We start from the raw sequence: 14739 nt of genomic DNA on the forward strand, positions 1-14739 counted from the left end.
TAGTCGAAACATTTGAAATCTTACATAAAATGTATTTACACGAACGGCAAGTCATGAACAGTACATAGGGCCCGAGCAAAGCCAGGCTAAACTGCTAGTTATATGTAGAAAACTGAAAATGTCCCTGTGTGTGTGTCTGTATGTGTGAATTTCCCTACCAAACTACTCTGTTAATTTTCAGTTTACAGACCCAAGATTTGACATAAGTAGTATTAAAAGTTGGGAACATCTTTTAATCGGTTTTCAGCCAGAAATTTGGTTGTTATGGGGTCAAAGTTCAACGATTTGACCTTTGAAAACTCTACAAAACTCCTCCGCCAATTTTGCGTCTAAACACTTGACATTTTGAATGTAGGTTACTTGGACACGGATTACAATTTTTAATTTAATTTGAGCCCAAAACAATAAATGTTAAAAGGTCAAAATCGGGGTCAAAGTTAAAAAAATGACCTCTGCGTCCTCTACCACATTACTCAGCTAATTTTTGGTCTAAACATTTGAAATTTTATATAAAGTATATTCAGACAATGGCGAGCTTTTAATCCGTTTTTGGCTAAAAAATGTAGCTGCAGTTGTGTCAAAGTGTCAAACGATTTGACCTTTGCGATCTATAGCAAAATATTCAGCCAATTTAGGGTCTAAACATTTGAAATTATTGCATAAAGTGTATTCAGGCATGCAACAAGCTTTTTAATCAGTTTTTGAGCGAAAATTTGGCGGCCAAGAGGTTAAAGTTGAAAAAGATTACTTTTGATTACTCTACCACATTCCTCCACCAATTTTGGGTCTAAACACTTGACATTTTAGACGCAGCTTACCTGGACATGAGTCAAACTTTTCAATATATATATATATATATATATATATATATATATATATATATATATATACATATGCACATAAAGTTATGAAGAGTACAGAGGATCTAGGCAGAACTGCTAGTATATATATATATATATATATATATATATATATATATATATATATATATATATATATAAAATTGTAATTCAATGAATTTCAAAAAACTCTCATTGAAATTTTGTAGATAAACATAACATGGATTTTACCAAGCAAGCTGGATCTAAAAGACATTCATATCCTTTTTCTACAAATCCCCCTGCTACAGAACTTCTGATAAATGTATTATTTTCACATGACTTTCCATGTCTCACTGACTTAACAAATAGGGTGCATACCTTTATAACTATTTGCTAATATTTTCTCCCCTCTGATGAGATGGTAGACATCGAAACCCTATAGGTTAAGGAGATTTATTTGCTTAAGCATTCTTTGTCTTGCTTAGAATAATAAACATTCTTTGATATGAAACTCAACCACTTCATTTCATTTTAATGAGAGTTTTTTTTTTAAATTCATTGAATTACAATTTAATTTATTTGCTCTATCTTGCATATCGAGCAATTCTTGTTTAGATGGGATAACTTATAGAATATTACTGCCAGTAATATTTTTGTAAACCTACAATCTCACGTTTCCATAAAAACTGATTGTTAAATAAAAGCTATTCTGAAGTATATATATATATATATATATATATATATATATATATATATGGAGAGAGAGATAGAGAGAGAGAGATAAAGAGAGAGAGAGAGAGAGAGAGAGAGGCAATCACTTGACACACTTGTTCCCGTCAAATCGCCGAAGTTAAGCAATGTTGACCCTGGTCAATACTAAAATGGGTGACAGTTTGGGAATTCCAGATGCTGTATGTGCTCTCAGCTTATCCCGACATTGTTTCCAGTTAGTCTTGGTCTTTCCCTTACCAGTGGTTAGTGATTGCGCAACATTTGCTCACAATTACACACGCAGCTATCTATACAAGTGTGTCCATTGTCTAGGAACCAAAGAAAGAAAAAATAAGTTCAACTTGCGTTCAAAATGAACCACGAATTCCCAGCGACGATAAAAAAAAATGAGTAGGCGGCAATACACACACGCGCATGCGCGTGTGAGTGTGTGTGCGTGTGTGTGTGTGTGTGTGTGTGTGTGTGTGTGTGTATTGACGCCTATTCATTTTTCTATCGTCGCCGGGATTTCGTGGTTCATTTTGAACGCAAGTTGAGCCTACTTTTCTTTCTTTTTTCATCTTACAGTTTTCCTCTTTTCATAGGTTCCGCTGCCTTTACTCTCCCTTAAAAGATTTTACGCTTCATTTAAGGCAGTTATTTTCACTTATAAAATCCTTACAACAACGAACACAATTTTTACTATAAAAATGGGTGCCCAACAAGCAGAACATCAAGCGCGCTTTAAAACTGATAAGCATCTCTTTTCGACTCCATTGTTTTTTTCTTCAAAAGAAAAGACATTCAAACACACGCGCACACACACAAACACACACACACACGCACACACGCACACGCACACATACACGCACACGCACACATATATTTTTGTTTACAGAAAGTTTTTAGATAATACGAGCCATTGGTACCGTCGGATAATGAAGAGCGTTTTAGATACCCATATCAAGCTCTCTTCAGAACATTTGATGAGTAGTGGTGGAAGAGAGCTTGATGTGGGTATCTAAAACGGTCTCATTTAAAAACTTTCTGGAAACAAAAAAATCTATAACTACGCTCTTATTTTCGGATTTCCTTATTATTGAGCACTCTGCTGGATTTCATTTTCCAAAAAAGCTTATATATATATATATATATATATATATATATATATATATATATATATATATATATATATGAAATAAGAATTACAGTTAAGTTTACCAAAATGATCCATGATGGCAAAACTAAAGTATATTATGAATATTAAAGAATTAATATTTATAAATAATCTCAACCAGATGTAAAAGCTCGATAAAAGCAAATAAGAGATAGAACTTATAATGTTTTATTAACTACTTGTTCTTTTACACACACACACACACACACACATATATATATATATATATATATATATATATATATATATATATTTAGACAAATATTATTGAATAGCACGGAGTTCCTATTTACAATGTCTCCCCACGGGACTGAGTTAGACACCAGGGTCGTTTTTTAATGTGGAGAAAAGGAACACAAATAAAAATTGTCTCAGTTGTGAAAGACTTCTCCTCCACTGACAGAGAACAAGAAATTGAAGTGCAGCATCTGAAGAACAGATACTACACGTTTTTCAATTTTCCTTTTTATCTTCTCCAATCTCCGAATAGTCCTTTTTGTGTTCTTCTCGAAATTGTATCTGTTGGATCCATAATCGCGAGCGCTTTCGACAGAAGTACTTCTATCATCCTCAGGCAGATTGTAGAAATAAATGCAGAAATTGTTTTTTAATTTACGTATATATACATTTTTTCCTAGTCACGTGGTAGTTTGTTTCAAGTTAGGTGGGCTGACTTTTTTTTTTTTACATATATCAAACACGTTTATATATACAAACACATATATACATATTCAAAGATTTATCCCAAACATTTCAAAACGTTTCGACTGCACTCATAATTAATATTATTTATTCGAGGCTTCTTTGTTTTAATGTACAATGCTTGGAGTATTCTTATCCTATATACATTTCTCTCACCCTGCAATACTCTTATTTTTTTACCATCATTCTTCGAAATTCCGAATGGTGGCAGCCATGTCCCTTCAAATGTTGTGATATGGAGCTAGAGTCAGAGAGGTGGAGAGTCAATCTTCGCGACAATGTGTTAGTTGTTGAACCAATGTAGCTACTAATATTGGAGATACACTCTCCTATTGGGCAGCTAAATTCGTAAACTACATTGGTCCTTTCCAACAGGTCATTTGTTTGCGAAATGTTGTTTTTCATTACAAGGCTTGTTGTCTGTATTTTGTTATAATATATAATAAATTTTATTTTTCTATTATTATTGGGAGCCACGTATCTACGGATTATATTTTTAAGGATACTCTAATCGATTTTTGAGTTCTTGTGTAACTGGTTAAAAAAATAACAAACATTTATTGATTTTATAATATCAGTTTAGTTAAAATCGATAGATGACTCTCCTTAGGTGCAATTTTACGTTTACGAAAATATCTACATATTTAACATGTGTTTTACGAAAATCGGGGAAAATAAAAATCTGTTTTTCTTTTTTTTTACAATAAATAATTTTCTACCTGATCGATTTTCGTAAATTTTGGATATAACCATCTTTAAAAAACATGAATACGTAGATCCCATTGTTTTCATTTGAAATTCAGTATTTCGATTTCCTAAATTTCGTTCTTATAGTGTAGAAGCGCCCGCAAAATTCATATAAAGATACACCCGGACAAAGAACCTTTTAAATATTAGATATATATAAGCAGAAGGAGGAGGATGGTATTGTTACACGTGTTTGATAAACACTTAAGGCTATATATATATATATATATATATATATATATATATATATATATATATATATATATATATATATATATATAAGTGTGTGTGTATGTGTGTGCCTGTGTGTGTGCCTGTGTGTGTGTGCGTGTGTGTATGTGTATGTATCCTTTGACAAATGATTTACTGTAGTCAAGTGCTTGATAAAGAACCTGACTGTCCACCCAGCCAATCTTATCTGTATACGCTGAACGTAGACGTATATATGTGTGTGTGTGTGTGTGTGTGTGTGTGCGTGTGTGTGTGTGTGTGGAGGCCGATCCTTGAAGTTGGGTTAGCAGATAAAAATCCTCAAAACACATTCTGAAGTATTTTTGTTCAATGAACAAAGAATTTCCATGTGTGTGTGTGTGAGTGTGTGAGTGTGTGTGAAGAGTGCGTGTGAGAGTGTGCGTGTGTGTGTTAATGGTTTCGTTATCAAGAGCACACCGAAACCGCATGTGATTCAGGTTAAGTAGAGTCTCTAATCATACGTCTACGTGTTGTTTGCTCTGGGTGTCCGTGTGTGTGCGTGAGTGTGTGTGTATATATATTTCACTACCGATACAGCTAGGCGCAAATTTGTATTTGCGAATTTACCTGTGGTTGCTCGGTGTATACTAGTTTTTAACTTTGTAATGCGTGGATGGTTTCGTTAGTATTTTTTCCAGATTTAAACTGGATTTTTTAACTTTGTACGTAAATGGCTAAAAATCATATTTGGTACATTATTTAAATAAATTTTATTCAATAAACAATCGGCAAATAGATAATATTAATAACAGCAGGTAAAAAAAGTATGTGCTATATCATTTAATCACGCTAGTGTTTTAAATATATGGTTAAGTGGCAGTTTTAGTCATTTGAAACTGCTTTAAAGCTTCACCGCTCACTCATGTTTCGATAAAATTTAAAACAATTATTACAGTTTATAGATCATATTCTCAGCTATACTGTGACCTCTCATGAATACATAGACAAAGAAGGTTCCTTGGACTGGCTCAAAAATGGGAGCCCTCCACCACGATCAGAAAAGGGTTATAATGGCTGCTCATGACCAGGCACTGATGATCAATTCATTCAAGAAAATGGCAGGTATCAGTAATGACAAGAAATGCAGGTTCCGCCATACAGAATTGGAAAGTGTGAATCATCTGAAGTTGCAGGGTTCTTTTAGGGGACGGCTACAACACAGCAAGACATGATGGAGTAAGTACCTTCACTGGACTACCTGTAAAAAATTTAACATCGAGTGTAGCAGCATGTCCTAGGAACATCAACCTGAAAGAACAGTTGGAAATGACTTATATACCATACATTACATCCATGTAATTCATACAGCCACCTACCTCGAAAATATATACTGCCGTGGAACCTGACAGATTTATATGGAATAAGTCAAAAAGAGTGGCAAACTTCATTGAAGTGAGTGTCCTTATTGCTGGCAGTTTGAACGGAGCTAAAAGGGAGAAACAGACCAAATACCAAGGTCTTAAAGAAATTGGACTCTTAAGGAGATACCAATCATACCAGTTATTTTAGGTGCCACAGGGCTTATGAAAAAGAACCTGAAGTTCTACCTAACTAATATTCCTGGTGAATCAAGTGCAAAAGAGATCCAGACAATTGCACTTAAGGGAACAGCGAGGATACTAAAAAGAGCTCTCGGTTGATTTTAATGAAAAGCAGAGCAATGTTAGCAGCTGGTCTGGCTACCCCATACCCAGCATTACAATCTTCAAAGGAAGAAAATTTAAACAAAAAAAATTAAAAAATATATTTGCATATATATGTGTGTGTTTATATATGCACAATTATAGAATTTGAAAAATATATACATTCATATATATATATATATATATATATATATATATATATATATATATATATATATATATATATATACACACAGATTGAAAGCAAGTATATATATGTTCTCCAATTTTAGCTATATATATATATATATATATATATATATATATATATATATATATAAATGTTTATATTTCAACGATATTTCTCGCGGTTGACGGTGGCAGAATGGATTTGGTCCTTGCTAATGTAGTCAGAGATGGCTTCATTGCCGGGTTCGAATCTCTTGACCTCCGTTAATCCTGATAACCTACACTGGTGATTCGCGAAAGGATGAAACACTAGTGTCTGTATACATTTAATAATTATTATAGTAAATTTATACATATGCATATTATGTCAGTCCCTCTAAGAACCTCATTTCTTATCGTTGAAAACTTTCAGTTGAAATAAGTCGGTCAATTTTGCTCTTATGCATAGCTCATCATATAATGGTTAGATCACTGTCTGACAGACGTAAAAAAATATTGAAAAATTAAATGTTTAACTTTAATGCTACTTTTCGCGGTTAACGGTAGGTGAATGGATACGGTCCTTGCTAATAAAGCGAGAGATGACTTGAGTCGCCGGGTTCGAATCTGTCGAATGGTGTTAATCGTGACACCTACGCTGAAGATTCCCGAAAGGATGAAACACTAGTGTCTGTAGTTATTTGAATTTTATAGCAAATAATTACACACACACACACACACACACACACACACATATATATATATATATATATATATATATATATATATATATATATATATATACTCGGGGTTTTATTATTCAAAAGCATTGGACTAATGAATTCAACGAGGTTGTTAGATAGTGCTCAATAAAAAGAGCTGATAATACTTGTTTATTGTGATATAAACATGGTCACATCCTGCTGCTACAAATAGCCACTTGTTTCTTTTGAATAGTCAAGTCACTGCCTGATGATATCTGTTGTTTGATTGAAACAAGTGGCTATTTGTAGCAGCAGGATGTGACCATTATATATATATATATATATATATGTATATACTGCATTTAATCACATAAATTAATATACGAAAGTATAATGTTTGCGTAAACTTGAAGTATTTACTTCAAGAGGGCTGAATGAATAGGTAGATCTAGGTAGTAAGTTATAAAAATATATATGGCAATTAAGCTACACATAATAAGATACGCCAGGCTTATGCATAAGCCTGACAAATACTAGCGCTGATGAAACGCAGTATATTCTGTGTAGCTAAATTGCCATATATATTTTATAACTTATATATATATAGTAAATAATTACACACACACACACACACACACACACACACACACACACATATATATATATATATATATATATATATATATATATGCGTTTTATTTTTATTACCGTATCTTTCTGTTAAGTTACGTTATTGTTTCAGCTACCCGGCCGTTTTTTTGGCCGTCCGTAACTTCCTCAGACTTTTACAGAAATGTTCGTTATTATGGGATGAAAGAGTGAAAGATTGAATGAGGTCAGGGGGGCGGCGAGAAGGGCGGATAAAAGAGGAAGGGAACAAGGGGTAAAAGGTGGGAAGAGGTGCTTGGTATGTCGGTAATATTTTTTTGGAGTCAAAGGAATGTGTGGGGGAGGGTCTGGGAAGTTCATTTCTGGTGAAATAGACAAACAAAATTACACAGATATCAGTTAGTTACAACTTTTCAGAAAGTTTTATAACAAATCTAAGCATCAATTTTTTTTAATTAGCACAAAATTGTCAACTTTAGCAATTTTAATCTGAAGGGCACCCCTAAGGGGGCAACCGGATTTTCCCGAAATATTCGTTCTGTAAGTTTTTTTACTCTTATCATGTTTAATGTTTGTGAAAAACTTACAAAAACTTCTAAGGTCTAGTTATTGAGAAAACTGCGGACATATGGACGGACAGACGAACGGACGAACAGACGAACAGACAAGGGCTAATTTACATGTCAACCCTCCTTTTAACGGAGGACCTAAAAACAAAGCAAATATTTTTACTTTTTAAAGTCCTTTATACATTTTGTAATTGATCGTGGAGAGACGTTAATATTACTTGTAAAAAAAAACATTAATTGGTTTATGTTAGAGATATATAAAACAAACCAGGTAGTCATTTTTATTTATTAAATATTTCGATGAAAGTACAGAGGAGTTAACAAAATTATTCCTTTTCACAAGTGCCTTTCAAATAATCTCTCGATAGTTTAGCAAAATGGAAAGAGAACATTATGCTTAAGCCGTTAATTTATTAATTAAAAAAACAAATTATATAACTGTGTCCGTTTCAAAATATTTATTTTACCCAACAAGTCATGGGCGTGTTAGTAATGTACGTGTGGAAAGAGGATTTGTATGGATAACTATATAAATATATATATATATATATATATATATATATATATATATATATATATATATATATGAACAAATGATTAATAAAACATGTAAAAAGACGTCTTGAAAAAGAGTTAAAAACATATTTAATTTAAAAAAGGAAGCACGAGATAAGTAGATAGTCCTTAATCCGCGGAGTTTCGAAGAAATACTCTCCTTCTCATCAGAGGGCAGGAATTTGCAAAATGCGAGATCGGATTTTGCATATAAAAGTATTTAATGAAACTACAAGTAAGTCACAGATCTTACTTGGTTAAAAAAAAGGGTGAGGTAAGGGGAATAGGAGGTAAAAGAAAAATGATAAAAAGATTTCACATGAATGGATAGTTCGGTATATATATATATATATATATATATATATATATGTGTGTGTGTGTGTGTGTGTGTAAAGAGACAGAGAGGGGGAGAGAGATAGACAGACAAATAGACAGACAGAAAGACCATTAAATTTATCCTGCTCCATCAGATTTGGCACAAGTTCAGGTTTTGTTTTAAAAATCCAGTTCACTGGAATTAATGAGCTCTGTTCTGAGGACTCCAATCACAATGCTCTTGTTTGGAGCGATACAGATAAGACAAATCCTGGACGAGTGGAACTCTTGAGATTGAATAATATATTACAGCTTGACAGCAATAAAGTTACTGCCTGATTCATTGTCGGTAACATATCCAATAAAAGTGCTCCAATTCAAGAACGCAAACAGAACCAATAGTTTCGTGTACGATTGTTTCTGAAAAGTATTTCATTAATTGCTGTACCGTTTTGATTAAATAAATTTATTGACTGTTAATATTTATAAAACTATTTCATTTCATATATATCTATATATCTCTCTATATATAAATTCGTATTACTTTCTGTTTGTTTGTTTGTTCACAATTGATTTATACATACAAGAGGTTTCTTCCTTTATTCTTTCTTTTATTTCTATATATAGTATGATTCTTGCAAAATACACAATTAAGAGATCATCTCATTTGCATATTACATTAAGAAAAATCAAGTTTACTAAATAGTGGTTTCTTACCTAATGATTCTACAAAGAGAATAATTCAAGTTGGTTTATTTAAAATTGTTATTTTATGAACTTTAATTAAAAATTATGTTGATAAGATATTTAATTTAATTTATTTGAAATTATTATTTCTAGCATCGACTTTTATAAAAACTAGTCCAGATTTATTTGCCCTTTATTTAGAAACTTCTAAACATAAAAAAGCAAACTCTCAGCAAATAAACTAATTTGGTAATCTCAATAAGTTTCAAGCCTGAAAAAATAATTCCATGTCGATAGAAAAATGGTTAGCTTTTATTGTTTTTTTTTAATATTTAAAAAAAAAAACGCTTACGAATAGATTCAAAAGATTTAATTTCATTGTTTGATTATTCTTTAAACGGCGACACAGAACCGGTAATTTTCACGACGTTATCAAGCGTCGTTTAACACCTTAAAAAAATGAAGATCTACTACCCCCCACCTCTAAATTCAAAATTTACACCTTTTAAAAAATTTTTATCGTTAATCTCACCGATTGCAAACTTAACTTCTTGATTAAATATGAGGTAAATTTTAACGATGTGGCACAGCTACGTTTAACGCCTAAAAATGATAATCTACTTTTTTGGCCTAATACGTTTGAACAGTCATTATAAATAATACGAAAGAAGAAATTAAAAAAAAACATTTTAGAGTTGGGGATCACTTTTCTATTTACATTTTTGAAGTGTTGATGTAGGCAAGAAAAAAAAGACATCGAGAAAACGCAATAACGTGAAATGGAATAGCGAATAATATACGATTTGTGGTGGCCGATATTCTGGTTATATTATAAACATCGAAAATGAATGAATATAAAGTAAATATTTGTCTTAAATTTTTAGCATTTCCTTCTCTATCTCACTCTTTTTATCTGTTTTAGTTGATATATACTGATATATATATGCTTTATGAATATACATATATATGTGTGTGTATGTGTGTGCTTAGGTATTAGAAAGCAAAAGGAATAAAATGTATGGAATATGATACAAGGTTTACATTCAAATCTTACTAATATATATATATATATATATATATATATATATATATATATATATACGAAATATATATATATATATATATATATATATATATATATATATATATATACGAATGAGAGTGAGAGAAATGGAGAAGGGGAGATACGTAAAAGTTGAATGTACGCATTGTATTATTTTTATATAACTTTTTTCTTTTACTTTATAATATCTGGTCATAATTTGGGACAATCCAAGTCGCATATTATTTCTGACTTTTTCTATGCAGAGAAAGCGAAGAAGTTATGACCTACTTCCCGGAGTTAAAAAGGGAAACATTTTACACATATATATATATATATATATATATATATATATATATATATATATATATATATATGTGTGTGTGTGTGTGTGTGTGTGCGCGTGTGTGAGTGTGTGTGTGTGCGTGTGTGTGTACATGTGTGTGTGCGTGTGTATGCATGTTTATATGAGTATGTGTTTATGTATGTATATATGTGTGTCTGTGTGTGTGCCTGTGTGTGTTTGTATAAGTATGTGTATATGTATGCATACGTCTCTCTCTCTTTATATATATATATATATATATATATATATATATATATATATATATATATATATATATATATATATATACTAGCAAATGTACCCGTGGGTTCAAAACAAAGCCTAGAGAAAATGGGGTCTTATTTATGAAAGTATGATAGGTTATGAAAAAGAAGTGTTGTAAAAAGATAGCTTCGAATTAGACCAGTCAGGGTCTAAACAAAAACATTTATTCCCAACCCGCCCCTGCTATTTCAGAGAAATCAAAGAATCAACTACTGATTTTATGAAATTGTTTTTACATGATCATTTGAATTAAAGATAAACGTACAAAAGTCAAGTATTATGGTTTAATTGTGCTTTAAAAAGCATTAATTTTCAGCGTATTTCTGTTTTATAAACGGATCTGCAGTTAATTCTATAGTCTGGCTCTTTCTGTTTTATGCTTGTTATCTGCCTTAGATTTAATAATCCGTTGACATAAGCGCCAAAAGTCTTATCGTTTAAACTTTTGGCGCTTATGTAAAAGGATTATGAAATCTAAGGGAGATAACCAGCATCGACATAGCAAAAAAAAAAGCATATTTTGCAAGATATAATTTGGGACGCAGAAATAATCAGTAGAACAATGAAAGAATGTTAAATGGAAAAAAACATGATTACACGATTACTATAGCCGAGTTCCGGAAATTGCTGAAGCAGTTTACAAAAAGGAAAACAGATAGCGAAGTTAATCAACGAAATTAAAATATAACAATGTTAAGTAACAAAATAAACTTATTAATTAACGTATTACACAAAACACAGATAAACTCTTACAATATAACGATGTTAATTAATACAAAACAAGAATTAAATGAACTTGTTTGAAACGATGTTAAGGGAGAAGTCTTCACCCGTAAAATTATTGCCATCAGGGACTAATGTGTGATGTGATTTTTATTTCTATTAATTAACAAGTTTATTTATTTTTTTGTTGTGGATTAATTAACACCATTTCATTATAACAGGTTGTTTACTTTTGTTTGTGTAATACGTTAATTAATAAGTTTATTTTGTTACTTAACATTGTTATATTTTAAGCTCGTTGATTAACTTGTTTTCTTTTTGTTGAAATTTCCGGGACTAATTTCAACTTCACCCAGCGCGTTCAGGTATAGTATTCGTGTAGTCATATTTTTTCTCGCTTTTTTTTTCATGTCACATTCTTTAATTGTTCTACTGATTATTTCAGCGTCCCAAATTATATCTTGCAAAATATGCTTATTTTTGCTATCTCTATGCTGGTTATCTCCTTAGATTTAATGATCTGTTGACATGAGCGCCAAACTTCTCAAGTGCTCTTGTGATGTTAGGTAGTATAAAAGTGTTAACTTTGGTTAAAAATCGGACTTCCTTATTTAATGGTAGTTTGATCCCTCTCGGATGCATTCCGATAAAAAAGCTAGATAAAGATACGTCCAGGCACATTAAATACCTGTATGTAATTTACTTTTAAATACTTCTAACCGTTTCTGTGTCCATAGAGAAGAATTCACATATACACAGAAAGAGAGACGAATTTCATTTTCTATAATAATAGAGATAGAGATAAGATAGAGCTAGAGACATTCATAAAACGGATGGTCCGAATTAGACTGACGTTAAAATAACCAGTTTTTTACTTAAGAGATTACGTACATTTTTTTACATAGGAGTCACCACTTATCAAGGCCCGGAGGCCACTCGAGAATAATGTTTAATGAGTGTACATTAGTCAATGGGACAATATCGTAGTAATCGTTAGTTGTGAAATTTGGTTAATTGGATTATTAAAGGGGAAGGTTCATCAAGAACTTGTTTACATTGGACTTGAAGACTAACATATTATAGTCAGGTGGAAAGCAGGCAAACAGCAGAGAGACCCATAGGCTCGCAGTTCTAAGAAAGAAGCTTTGTTCATGGAATCTACATTTAGGCATATGTAATGAGTGGGGGAAATTATTTACAGTGGTTTCAGATAGACAGCTGTTTTTCGCGAAAGTTTGGCGAGTGGGGATCATATATTGGAGCGCACACGAGCTCTTGCCATGAAAATAACGTTAAAGCAGAGACAGGCTCGCAATATCTCTTCTATGGGAAAGAGGTTGCAGAGGAAAGAAAAGGGAATCAATTACTAGTTTAACATATTCAATTCAATAAATGTATGTTACACAGAAAAACTAGCAAACTTACATGTATATTAAGACGTACCATTATTAAGTAAATTATTTAATTCCGAGATGTCACTTTATAACAAAAGCTATAAGTGTAAGAACCCCAGAAGAAAGGACCGCGCAGACCACACGGGTTTTGCTGGTATAGTTCCCAAAAACTGGTACGACTTTAAATTAGAGAAGTATACTAACAATGACTTAAAAGTACAAATACGTGCATAGAGATTTGTATGAAATACGTATTCGGAAATCAGATGAAGAGTTCATAATAAACTCGAAAATGAATCTCATTTAATGCTTCAGTAGATAATAAAAGACTGACTGCGCTGTGTTTGTGTTTGCCAAGATGCAAAGTAAATTAAGCAAAAAGAAGAAGAGTAGACCACAATAAAAAAAGTATTTACGATAATAGATAAAAAGAAATCTAAGGCAGAATAAAAAAATATTCATCGACAAAATCTAGTCAACGAATGAAAAAAAAAACGAAGTTCAACAGGCAAGCGGTTTTAAGAAAGAAGTTTGTTCATGAAATCCATGTTTATGTTTAGGCAACGATATAGAGTGGGGGAATATATTAATTGTGGTTTTAGCTAGACGAGTGTTTTTTGTGAAGGATAAGCGAGGGAGGCATAGATTGGGGCTCAGTCGAGCACTTGCCATTAGAATAGCCATAGAGCAGGGATAGACTCGCAACATCTGTTTTTATTCATTGAACTTTTGAATAGTCAAGTCGCTCCCTGATGATATCTGTTGTTTGATTGAAACAAGTGGCTATTTGTAGCAGCAGGATGTGACCATGTTTATATAACAATAAACACATATTATCAGCTCTTTTTATTGAGCACTATCTAACAACCTCGTTGAATTCATTAGTCCATTCAATTTGAATAAAAAAACCCGAGGATATATATATATATATATATATATATATATATATATATGTATATGTATATGTATATATATTTCTTCATAAGCTTTGGTTTTGGTTTGGATTCAAGCTGATACACCCAAGTCATATGACTATAATATTTTTTATTTTGACATCACAACTTTATCATATGTAGTAATCGATAGAAAATTGACTCTGTAATTATATATACGAAATCTACATGAATAAAAATATCATATTTAAGCGTATTTTACGGGCTACGTCGGACATCCCTGCTTGCTTGGTTAAATACATTTGTAGTTTTAACAAAAGACCAAAAATAATATCAGGGCGTCTACATTTACGCTAAACATCCACAGAAAGTCAACATCAAGATATTACATATGAAAGAGTCCGCTGTGGAATTTCCACATGCCCCGCTAGTTTACGT

At 31.9% G+C, this 14739-nt stretch overlaps 1 protein-coding gene and 1 long non-coding RNA gene across 8 annotated transcripts in view; one reads left to right on the forward strand and one right to left on the reverse strand.

The window, feature by feature from the left end:
- The window catches only part of LOC145265352 (uncharacterized), a 314468-nt gene that overhangs the window by 291048 nt on the left and 8681 nt on the right, over positions 1-14739 (reverse strand). The gene's annotated exons all lie outside the window — the stretch shown is intronic.
- LOC145265349 (S-crystallin SL20-1-like) overlaps positions 1-14739 on the forward strand; it is a 295253-nt gene that overhangs the window by 122363 nt on the left and 158151 nt on the right. Inside the window, exon 1 of one of the 7 annotated variants that reach the window (XM_080121124.1) lies at positions 7890-8053. The exons of the other annotated variants lie outside the window; for them this stretch is intronic. The gene's annotated coding sequence lies outside the window, so the exon portion shown is untranslated. Of the gene's footprint in view, positions 1-7889; positions 8054-14739 lie in introns of those variants that run through there. 7 annotated transcript variants of the gene reach the window in all.

This window comes from Euprymna scolopes, chromosome 40 (assembly GCF_053919585.1).
Source record: "Euprymna scolopes isolate OS-2025 chromosome 40, ASM5391958v1, whole genome shotgun sequence".
NCBI classification, from domain to species: Eukaryota; Metazoa; Mollusca; class Cephalopoda; order Sepiida; family Sepiolidae; genus Euprymna; species Euprymna scolopes.